Here is a 9,399-nt window from a genome sequence, read left to right on the forward strand (position 1 = left end):
CATTTGGACCTCCGACTGCAGGTTCCCATAGAAATAGATAGCAAATGGTTGTTCTACTCGTGGGCCTGCCACGAAGCGAATGTAATAAACCTTTTGTGGACCCTAATGGCCATTTAATACAAGCTTCCCTACATTCATGTGATGGAAAACAGATCAAGAAGCAAAACTTATCTTAGAGCTAAAAGGAGCCTCAGTAATCCTCTGCAATCCTGCCTTGTACGGGAGGCCCAGGAGAGAAAGGAATGTATTCAGAGTCACACAGCCCTTCAGTGGCTGGATGGCCGCTGAGCTAACAATGTAGCTGCATCATTGGTGAGTAAACAAAATTCCAAGTCCGTAGAACTGTGTAACAAAGAGGTTGTTGTTTGTCTTGAATATTGATGTTTGAGAAAAAGCAGGTGAGAATTAGATGATAGATGATTGTCAGATACCTTCATGGAGTTCTAACAGACTTCCAAATACCAAATCCTTTTAAATAAATTCAAGGTTATAATGCATGCAAACCTTCTCTTTCTCTCTCTGTCTCTGTCTCCTTCTCTCTCTTCCATTAGATTGCTAGAGATTGAGACAATATTCTTATATAACTTATATACACATATACATAGGTAGGTAGATATCTGTATCTGAATGTCTGTACAGAAAGGAAACACCTAGTGCTTTATTTTGTCTGTTCCTTTTAGTAGTTGAAATTTTCTGTCTTGCCTGGAGAAATTTAGAGCAGTGCTGTATAAACACAGGAATCTCTGCAAATGATGGAAATGTTCTGTATCCACTACACTAGCCCCTAGGTACCTACCTAGCCGCAGGTAGCTTTTGAACACTTTTGAAGTGCAGGTAGTGTAAGAGAGAAACTGAAATTTTAATTTTATTTAATTGTAATGAATTTAAGCTTAAATGTGAATAGCCACTCGTGGTTAGTGGCTACCATAGTGCACAGCGCAGCATGCAGCATGGCATTCCTGTGAAGCCTCTTAGCCAAACCACACTTGGAGCTTTCACGAGGAACAAGATAGGGCAGGATGGGGAGAACAAAATGTAACGGAGACAAAGAAAGATGTTTAATCAAAGGCAACTGGATGAAAGTTAGAGAGGAAGTGTGTTTATGTATGAGAGGGCATGTGAGGTGGTGTAAACTGAGTCGTTAACAGTGAGAGATGAGAAGTGGTGCCTAATATATTCAGTATTCATTTTTTTAAACATTTTATTTATTTATTTGAGAGAGAGTGAGAGAGAGAGAGCATGAGCAGGCGTAGGGTCAAAGGGAAAGGGTGAAGCAGATTTTCCTGCAGAGCAGGGAGCCTAACATGGGGCTCAATCCCAGGATCCCGAGATCATGACCTGAGCCAAAGGCTCAACCACCTGAACCACCCAGATGCCCTGATGTATTCAGTATTCTTGCACGGGGTTAAAGAAGATGGTGAAGCAGCAATGGTCAGATAGTTCCATGTCTTGGCCACCGGGGGCCCCCACTGACTCAGCACCGTTTGGTTGCTGAGGGGAGATGTGTGTGATGGGAGAAGGAGGATGAGACTCAGAAATACAGCCCTTGAGGAGGTCAGGGAAGAGTGGGGGTAGTGGCTCATCGCCCTGTGCTAAGCGCTGCTCCAAATACTTTACAAAGAACAATCCTGTGAGGAATGTCAGTACTGTTTTATCACCCCCATTTTACAGATCGGCAACTAAGGCACGTAGGAGATAGATCACTTAGCCAAAGTCACGGAGCAGTGACGTTCACAGTTAGGAAGCAAACGAAACCAGCGGGCCCCAGAGTCTGGCTTAACTACTCTGCTCCGCTACTCGCACGTGGAGCCTGCCTCTCCGTGGTCCTAGCCCAGCCTAGAATGTGTGAGCATCTTGCTGCTCACCCGGATTTATCTTCATTTATCTCTTAGTGGGAAGCTGTTGGGAGGGTTTACATGAAATGTTGTGTTCTTTTTACCTTTTTTTTTTTCTTTTCTGCCTACAGCCGCTTGTCATTCATTTATGCATTCATGTATCCCACAAGGAAACCTGGAACATGCTATGAGCTGGGGATACGAATAGGAAGCACGGAGGGAGCCTGTGCTGGGGAATCTGAAATGGATAGAAGTACCTGCCGCACAGGGAGTGAGGGGCTGAGTGTCTTGGATGGGGAGAGAAACAGAGGAGAGAGGGGAGGCTGCGCGGGTGGGTTGTCTGAGAAGGCTCCTTGCAGGAGGGGCCCTGGGGCTGAACCTTGAGGACCAGGTAGCATTTGAACACGTCCACACGTCTCCGTTTTTGGTTTCAGTGCCCTCCTGCCGCGAGCTGACAAACATCACGGTTGCTGGGAGGATGACCTCTCACAGGAGCTTCAGAAGTCAGGTGCATCCCAAGTCCCACTGCCCTTCCGGAGTCCCTCAGTGGTCACGGCCTGGTGTGCTGGTGGGAAGCCGGCTGCTCGGGGCGCCCCCCCCCCCCCGCCCCCGCCACGCGCTGACCTCCCTCGGCCCGGGAAGAGGGGGCGCCTCCTCGGCCCGGCTCGCAGCCCAGGCCCCGCCCACGCCCCGGGCGCCCCGATTCCTCTGCAGCCGGCTCCGGGGCCTGTCCGGCAAGGCCTGGAAGCCCAGGTCCCCGTAGACCCGCTAGTTAATGAGTTCTGCAAAAACTAGGTCTGTCTGTAATCGAGATGGGAGTCCAAGCCTCGCGCGGTCCCTGAATTAATTCGGTCCTGTTAGACGAGGAGCCAGGCCGACTTTGTGCTGCTGCCTGCGCCCTCCGTGGAGAGGTTCCCCGCGCCATGGCTTCCATTCTGGGACCCGCTGTTTTTCATCACTTCAGCACAATCTGGAAAACATTCTCTGAGTCTATTATTCCTGTCTCCTGCTGCCACGCCGAGGCGGTTGTTAACAATGCCCTCTGCCCACCCCAGACCCCTCCTCCATTTAAATACCAGTCTGATGGGCCAAGAGAGCGTGTGGTGGCTGCTCCAGACTAAAAAGTTCCTGTTATTTTATTCCCTTCTTACTCTCATTCAATTTCCTTCCAGATGGGGACAGGTGGGTAAGAAAATAAATGGAGCTGGAATTACAATCGCAAGAAGACAGGTTCGGATGCAGTGGGGAAATTAGATGTGGCGGGAAAATTTGTCTAGGGCCCTATGGGTGTGTCCCTGGAGGGCTCGCAGGCCACCACGACTCCCAATCCCAGCCTAGCTGTCCTCTCGGTGGTCTGAGTGGGGACTCAGAGTGACCAACATTCCTCCCCCCACACAGTCTCTTGACTGAAAGGAGATCTTATCATGGCACCCCCATAGCTTGGGTCTCCAGGATAATAGCACTTAGCCCTTGAACCTTTCTTGTGGGATTTTCTTCTTTTCTATCTTTACTCAAATACAATCTCCCCCAGGAAGCCTTCCTTGATTACCCCTCCTCTGTGCTCCCCCCAAACTTTGCTTATGTCCCCACTAACTGTGTTATTGACCTATGGCGCCCTTCTGCATCGTGAGCCTGTTTCCACTGGCGATGGCTGGTGCCTTCCTGTACAGAGGAGGCTTTGGTACATATGTGCTAGAGAATGACTCTTCTCGTCCTCTTACCTGCTGTGTGACCTTGCACAAAACCCTTTATGTTTCTGGTCCTGAGCAACTGTTTGCAACATAGGACGATAAGACCCATCTTACAAGGCTGTTATGAGGAATAAGTGAGATTCCAACTTTCTCGTCTCTAGGGCACTGAGGATCTGGAGCCAGGTGGACCTGGCGTGGAATCAGTCCCGGTTTCCACTGTTTTCTAGCTGTGTCTTGAATTCTGTTGCAACCTCTCTGTGCCTCAGTTTCTTTATCTGTAAGATGATGATGATAACCCCTAAGCATCTCATATACTTGTTGGGAGGATAAAATGGGATAATGCACATGAAGCACTTAGCATAGGTTCGGCCCAGGATAAACACTCAAAATATGAAAATTATTATTGTCATTGTTGTTATTAAAATTATGAGGTGGTGGGGGTAGCAATACCAGCCCAGGATAGTGCCCAGTGGCCGGTGAGTGTTGAGTGTAAAGAAAAGGAAAATGTTTTCATTCCAAAGTGGGGAGCCTTGTACACCTATAATGCTCAACCATGTTACCCTTTGTCAATCAGGGGTGACTGGGACATGATGCAGGTGATCAGAGAACATAGGCCTGGAGAGGTGCCCCGGGGGGGCCTGCCCCTTCCTGGCTGTCACAGCTCTCCTCAGCCTCCCGGCTCTTCCAGCCGTTGCCAGATGCAGGGGAGCCAGAGGTGACAGAGACTCCCCCACTGAGAGCCAGAAATTTAACCCAGAAGGAAAGAAAATCTATGGCTGCCAGCTCACATGCAGCCGGGAGCAATTGCTAATGAGTCAAGGTCGATGGCCAGACAGACAAGAAGAACCAAGGGAAGAGCTGGCATTTGCTGAGGACGCTGATTTCCAAGCTCTGGCCTGTGGCGGAGCAGCAGAAGTGTGCTTGTGGGGACCTCGGCCTTCCTTCCCCGCTGTGCGGGCCTGCGGCTGCCCGGAGCTGTGAGCTGTGTCCGGGTTCGTGTCGCTGCCCGCCCGTGTCTGTATCTCTCACAGCTAGCGTGTCACAGGGGCTTATTCTGTGCTCGTTTACACAGGCCGCGGTAATAGCCAGTCTTATCCATGACCCCGACACTGGCTTCCTCGCCATGAGATGGGCACAACTACCACACGGGCGGTAGTCAGGATCGGCTCAGTTATGCTGTGGTAATGAGCACCTCTCAGCCTGAAGTGTCCCCAGCGACATTGCAAGTCCCTCCTGGATCAGTCTGCGCGATTGTCATTGTCACCCTGGGGCCCAGACCGAGAGAACAACCATCGTGTGGATCACTGCTGGTCTCTTGACGGCGCGTGAGAGAGTGGATCATGCACTGTCTCATAAGGCTTCCTCCTGGAAGTGACGGACAGTACTGCTGCTCACATTTCATTGGCTAAAGCGACCCATAGGGCTGCTTCTAACTCCCAGGGATGGGGGCATTTGTCACCCTACTAGGTGCTTGAAAGCAGAACTGGAAGTATTTGGTGAACAGCAAAAATGTTACCAATTAGTGTGGTTTTGGGGATGGACGAGTTCATGTACATCATACACTCAAAACAGTGCCTGGCTCCTAGAAAGCCCTGCATGGATATTAACCAGGAACGCCACGACTATATCTTTTTTTTTTTTTTAAGATTATATTTATTTATTCGTGAGAGACATACAGGGAGAGGCAGAGACACAGGCAGAGGGAGAAGCAGGCTCCACGCAGGAAGCCCGATGTGGGACTCCATCCCAGGACTCCACGATCACACCCTGAACCGAAAGCAGACACTCAACCACTGAGCCACCCAGGTGTCCCTACCTATTATTTGTTTTAAAGATGAATGAACAGAGCACAGAGAGGCCAAGTAATTTGCCCAAGGTCACATAGGTAATGAGCAGAGATTCCCTGAGGATTGTGTTCCTAACTATATGACCCCACCCCCAGAGCGCCCGGCCCACTCTGAGAGCCAAGCTGGGTCAGGATGGACACAAGATGCTCTCGAAGAACATCCGGTCTACTGGGGGAAGGAAAGGAAGGCTGTCATTTAGTGAGTGCCATGCACACGGTCTCATTGAATTCTCACTACAGCCCTGAGGTAGGAATTATTATTCTCATGGCTGGGGTGGGGAAACTGAGGCTCAGAAATGTGAGGTGATTTATCCAAAACTAAAGGCCGGTGGAGGGTGGAGCCAGGACTCACGTCCCATCTTTTGGACTCTAAACCACTGTGGCCCGTGGCTTTCGCCCTCCCAGATGTTTTCACTAAGGGACAGCACAGGCTGGTGAGCGCTCAGGGTAAACAAACCCCAGGTGTCAATGCGCTGAGGAAGAAGTGCGGTTCTGTGACAATCCCTGGGGAAGCGGACACGGCTTCTAGTTGGTGGAATCAGGCAGGCTGCAAGGAGGAGGCAACATTTTCCCTGGGCTTTCTGGATGGGATGTACAGTGCTGAGGGGGAGGATGTTGCAGAGGAGCGAGCCACGGAAGCATTCTGGGGAGCCGGGGCTTCAGTTCAGGTTGTTTGGGGAGCCAGAGTATGGGCTGCCTGGGGGGAAGATCTGATGACAGTAGGATGACCACCGATGGTCACACAGGCCAACTTCAGGACCACTGCCTACAGGGTAATCACAGATTAGAACGTGTCTTGTGACATTCCGGCAGATGGCAGCAAATGTCTGGAGCAAGGGGCACTCTGCTGGCCATCTCCGTGCCCGGATCTTCTCTCCACCCTTCTCCTTCGCTGTGCCCTGGGAGGCCGAAGTTGGGGGCCTGCATCCACCAGGCTTCCTACTGGCTGGCATCCCGTGTAGCCAGAGGGAGGTGCCAGCAGGAGGTGGAGGGGGTGGGGGTGGGGGCTGCTGGCAGAGAGAGAGAGAGAGAGAGAGAGAGAGATTGGGGATTGGGGCAGGGCTATGTATTCCCTCGGCTGCCTCCCTGCTGGTGGCTGGTGGCTGGTGGCTGTGCCCTTCTATCAAGGACCACCGCTCCTGCTAGGTACCCTTTACCAGAGAGGCGGCTCTGCTGGGGCTGTTTTCTCCGGCCGTCCCTTCTGGCCCAACAGTGGTAACGGCTCCCCTCTGTTGCTACGGTGTTTCACCATCACGGGCTGGTTTTTCTTAATAAACAATCTCTCCACTAAACTCTCTCTAGTCACCCCTTTTGAATGAGCCACCTGTGTCCTGCCCATACAGGCAAGGCTCTAGCCTAATCGACACAAAGATGCCATTGGACAAACAGCAGCTTCGAGAGCCTTCTGACCTTCTTCTATGGCATTTTGGGGCTTTATTCCCAGCAGGGGTTCGGGGCCACCCAGATGCCAGCACCTATGGGGGTAGCCAAAACAGAAGTGTGGGGATAAGAGCAGAGCATGGGGACACTTTCTGCCTTTTTCACCCCAAGACTCCTGGCACCTAGCAGCATCCCCGTGAAAGTTTGTGGTGCTGAGATAAGATGGATTCTGCGAGCCGGGGCAGGAGAGGTGGGGGCTTGGGGCATGAGTAACGGTGACCCGCAGGTGCTTGTCCCTTGCTGCTCTCACCTGCAGGTGCCTCCTTTGACCACGAGTCCTCCAAGGGCAAGCTGGGCATCTTGCATTTCCGCCTCTGCCAACACAGCCCTGTGGGGGCAGGCGGGGGTTGGGGGTGGCTGGCCAAGTGACGTGAGCTGAGTGGAGCTGGCTTGAGGTGGCCTGGAAACCTCCTCTGGGGCAGACCCCTGGTTTTCACTAGAAGATGAAAACCTGTATCAGAGAGAAGACTGACCTAAAAGGATTTTAGAAAACACCATTTTATTCTTTTTCAAAACGTACAGCAAGTAATCAGGAACATTCCTCCTGAGTCCAGTGCTATTTCCTCTTCAGTTCACTGCCCCTCAAGCCAAATCCCAAGTCTGCTTTAATGAATATAGAAAACTCACTTGTCATTAGTTGGACAAAAGCTAATGGACTGGAGTCCTTGAGGACAGTGGGTCTCTTGAGCAAATTAAACACTCCCCTTGCAATCTTGAAGCCTATGTTAAATTGTTTATCAAACTCTGCCTTCCCAGGTAGCATTCAGGTGGAATTTCTCAAGTTCTGGCCATTAAGTCAGAAAATTTTATTGAGCTGGAAACAGTAAGAAGGAGGTAATTTCAAAATGGTTTTGTTTTAAGGTGGAAAAGGCATATTAGTTGGGGTCTGGGGAATGATCCATAAATACACCTCACCTAGAGTATGGCTCCTACCTTGGCTCATAGCAGACATTATGAATCAATCACATACTCTTTCCTATTCATTCAGAACAAAGCCTACTTGCAAACCAGGGCCTGGAGTAAGTGGATCTCCATGATTTTGGTAGTCAGAAAAGAAGATACTGGAAATCACAGAACAGAGGAAGGAACTGGTGTCAGGAAGCCTGGCCTGGTTCTGTTGCGATCTCCCTGAATCTGGTTCCCTTTGCTCAAATGAGAGGGAACCCCTCCTAGCCTGCCAGCTGAGGCCGTTTGTGATGATAGTCAAGGTCACAGCTGAAGGAGCTTGCGGGGCTGTGGAGTGCTGTCATGCCAGCTGGGTGGTCGTGGTTGGCCTGGGCACTGGCATTCACACATGCACAAATGAATTGTCCGAGGAACAGAGGTGGTTTTCAGAGGTTTCCTCCTCATGGGGGTGTCAGTATTAAGGTTCTATGTGCTGTATAACCACATGTGGCTGCAGACTGAGGGATGTGATTTGGGAGGAGGTCTTGGGTCCAGGGATCCCAGAGCAGGGTTAGAAAAGCAGAATGGTAGAGTATATGACCTAAGTGACAGCAAGTCACACCATTCATTCATTCATTCATTCATTCATAAATATTTTCTGCCAGGGTCTGAGTGGGACTCTGATGACTCACCAGCAGCTCAAGTTGTTGCTGCCTAACCCTATTCTAGAGCCCTGCAGTCTCAGGGTGACAGGGGCCTGAGAAAGGGCCTGGCATTAGGGAAAGCCTGTGTGTCCTTGGGCAAGCCTCTCACCTCTCTGAATCTCAGCTTCCTCGTCTGTGAAGTGGAGGTAATATCCCCTCAAAGGGTTTAAATGAGGGTTTAATGTTCCATTCAGGGGATCAAATGAGATCATACATGTAAAAATGCCTGGCACATGTTAAGTCCTCAAGGAATGCTAGCCAACTGCCAGGTATCAGTTAATAACACCTCGGCAAATGCTTACAGAAATGGAATGCAGTGCAAATACCCAAAAGTGGGGCTTTCAGAGTGCTGGAAAATCTTCATATTTGTACAAGGAGAAAACAACTATTATTTGCCCTAAAACTGTGAGGAGCACACTAAGAGAATAAGGCCCTTAGAAATTGAATAACTTCATTTGCAGACATACCATCATTTTTTTTTCAATTTGTAAGCACTTGTCTCTGTATTTGTTTTTTTTTTTTTTAAGATTTTATTTATTTATTCATGAGAGACACAGAAAGAAAGAGGCAGAGACACAGGCAGAGGGAGAAGCAGGCTCCATGCAGGGAGCCTGATGTGGGACTCGATCCTGGGACTCCGGGATCATGCCCTGAGCCAAAGGCAGACGCTCAACCACTGAGCCACCCAGGCGTCCCTTGTCTCTCTATTTGGGAGGAAAAATGAATTCATCTTTATCAATCAGCCTGTTTCTGGGTGTTTTAGGGGAAAGCAACCTTCTCTCCAAGACCTGGGAGGCTTGGTGTCACCTGAAGTGGAGTGTCTGGAACCGGATTGTTTTTGTGGAGAGTTGGGAATAGCACATGCTTAATCATTGCTTTGCTCTTTCTCTGTACTCCCAAACCAGGCACCTCTAAGAAGCACCTTTGTGAAGGTGTCTCAATCGTGTGTCAGGGAGCACTTACAGAGGGTCAAAGAGGGCACCTGATGGCTACTCCTG

At 50.2% G+C, this 9,399-nt stretch overlaps 1 long non-coding RNA gene across 4 annotated transcripts in view; it reads left to right on the forward strand.

Annotated features, from left to right (window-relative positions):
- The window catches only part of LOC140641685 (uncharacterized), a 31,989-nt gene extending 25,650 nt beyond the window's left edge, over positions 1 to 6,339 (forward strand). For 3 of the 4 annotated variants that reach the window (XR_012038286.1, XR_012038285.1, XR_012038284.1), the window contains 3 exons: positions 1,967 to 2,106; positions 2,270 to 2,343; positions 2,631 to 2,996. This is a non-coding gene — a long non-coding RNA (uncharacterized lncRNA). The other variant, XR_012038287.1, reaches the window with a different exon arrangement.
- The last annotated feature ends 3,060 nt before the right edge of the window (positions 6,340 to 9,399 follow it).

Source organism: Canis lupus, chromosome 10 (genome assembly GCF_048164855.1).
Source record: "Canis lupus baileyi chromosome 10, mCanLup2.hap1, whole genome shotgun sequence".
NCBI lineage: Eukaryota > Metazoa > Chordata > Mammalia > Carnivora > Canidae > Canis > Canis lupus.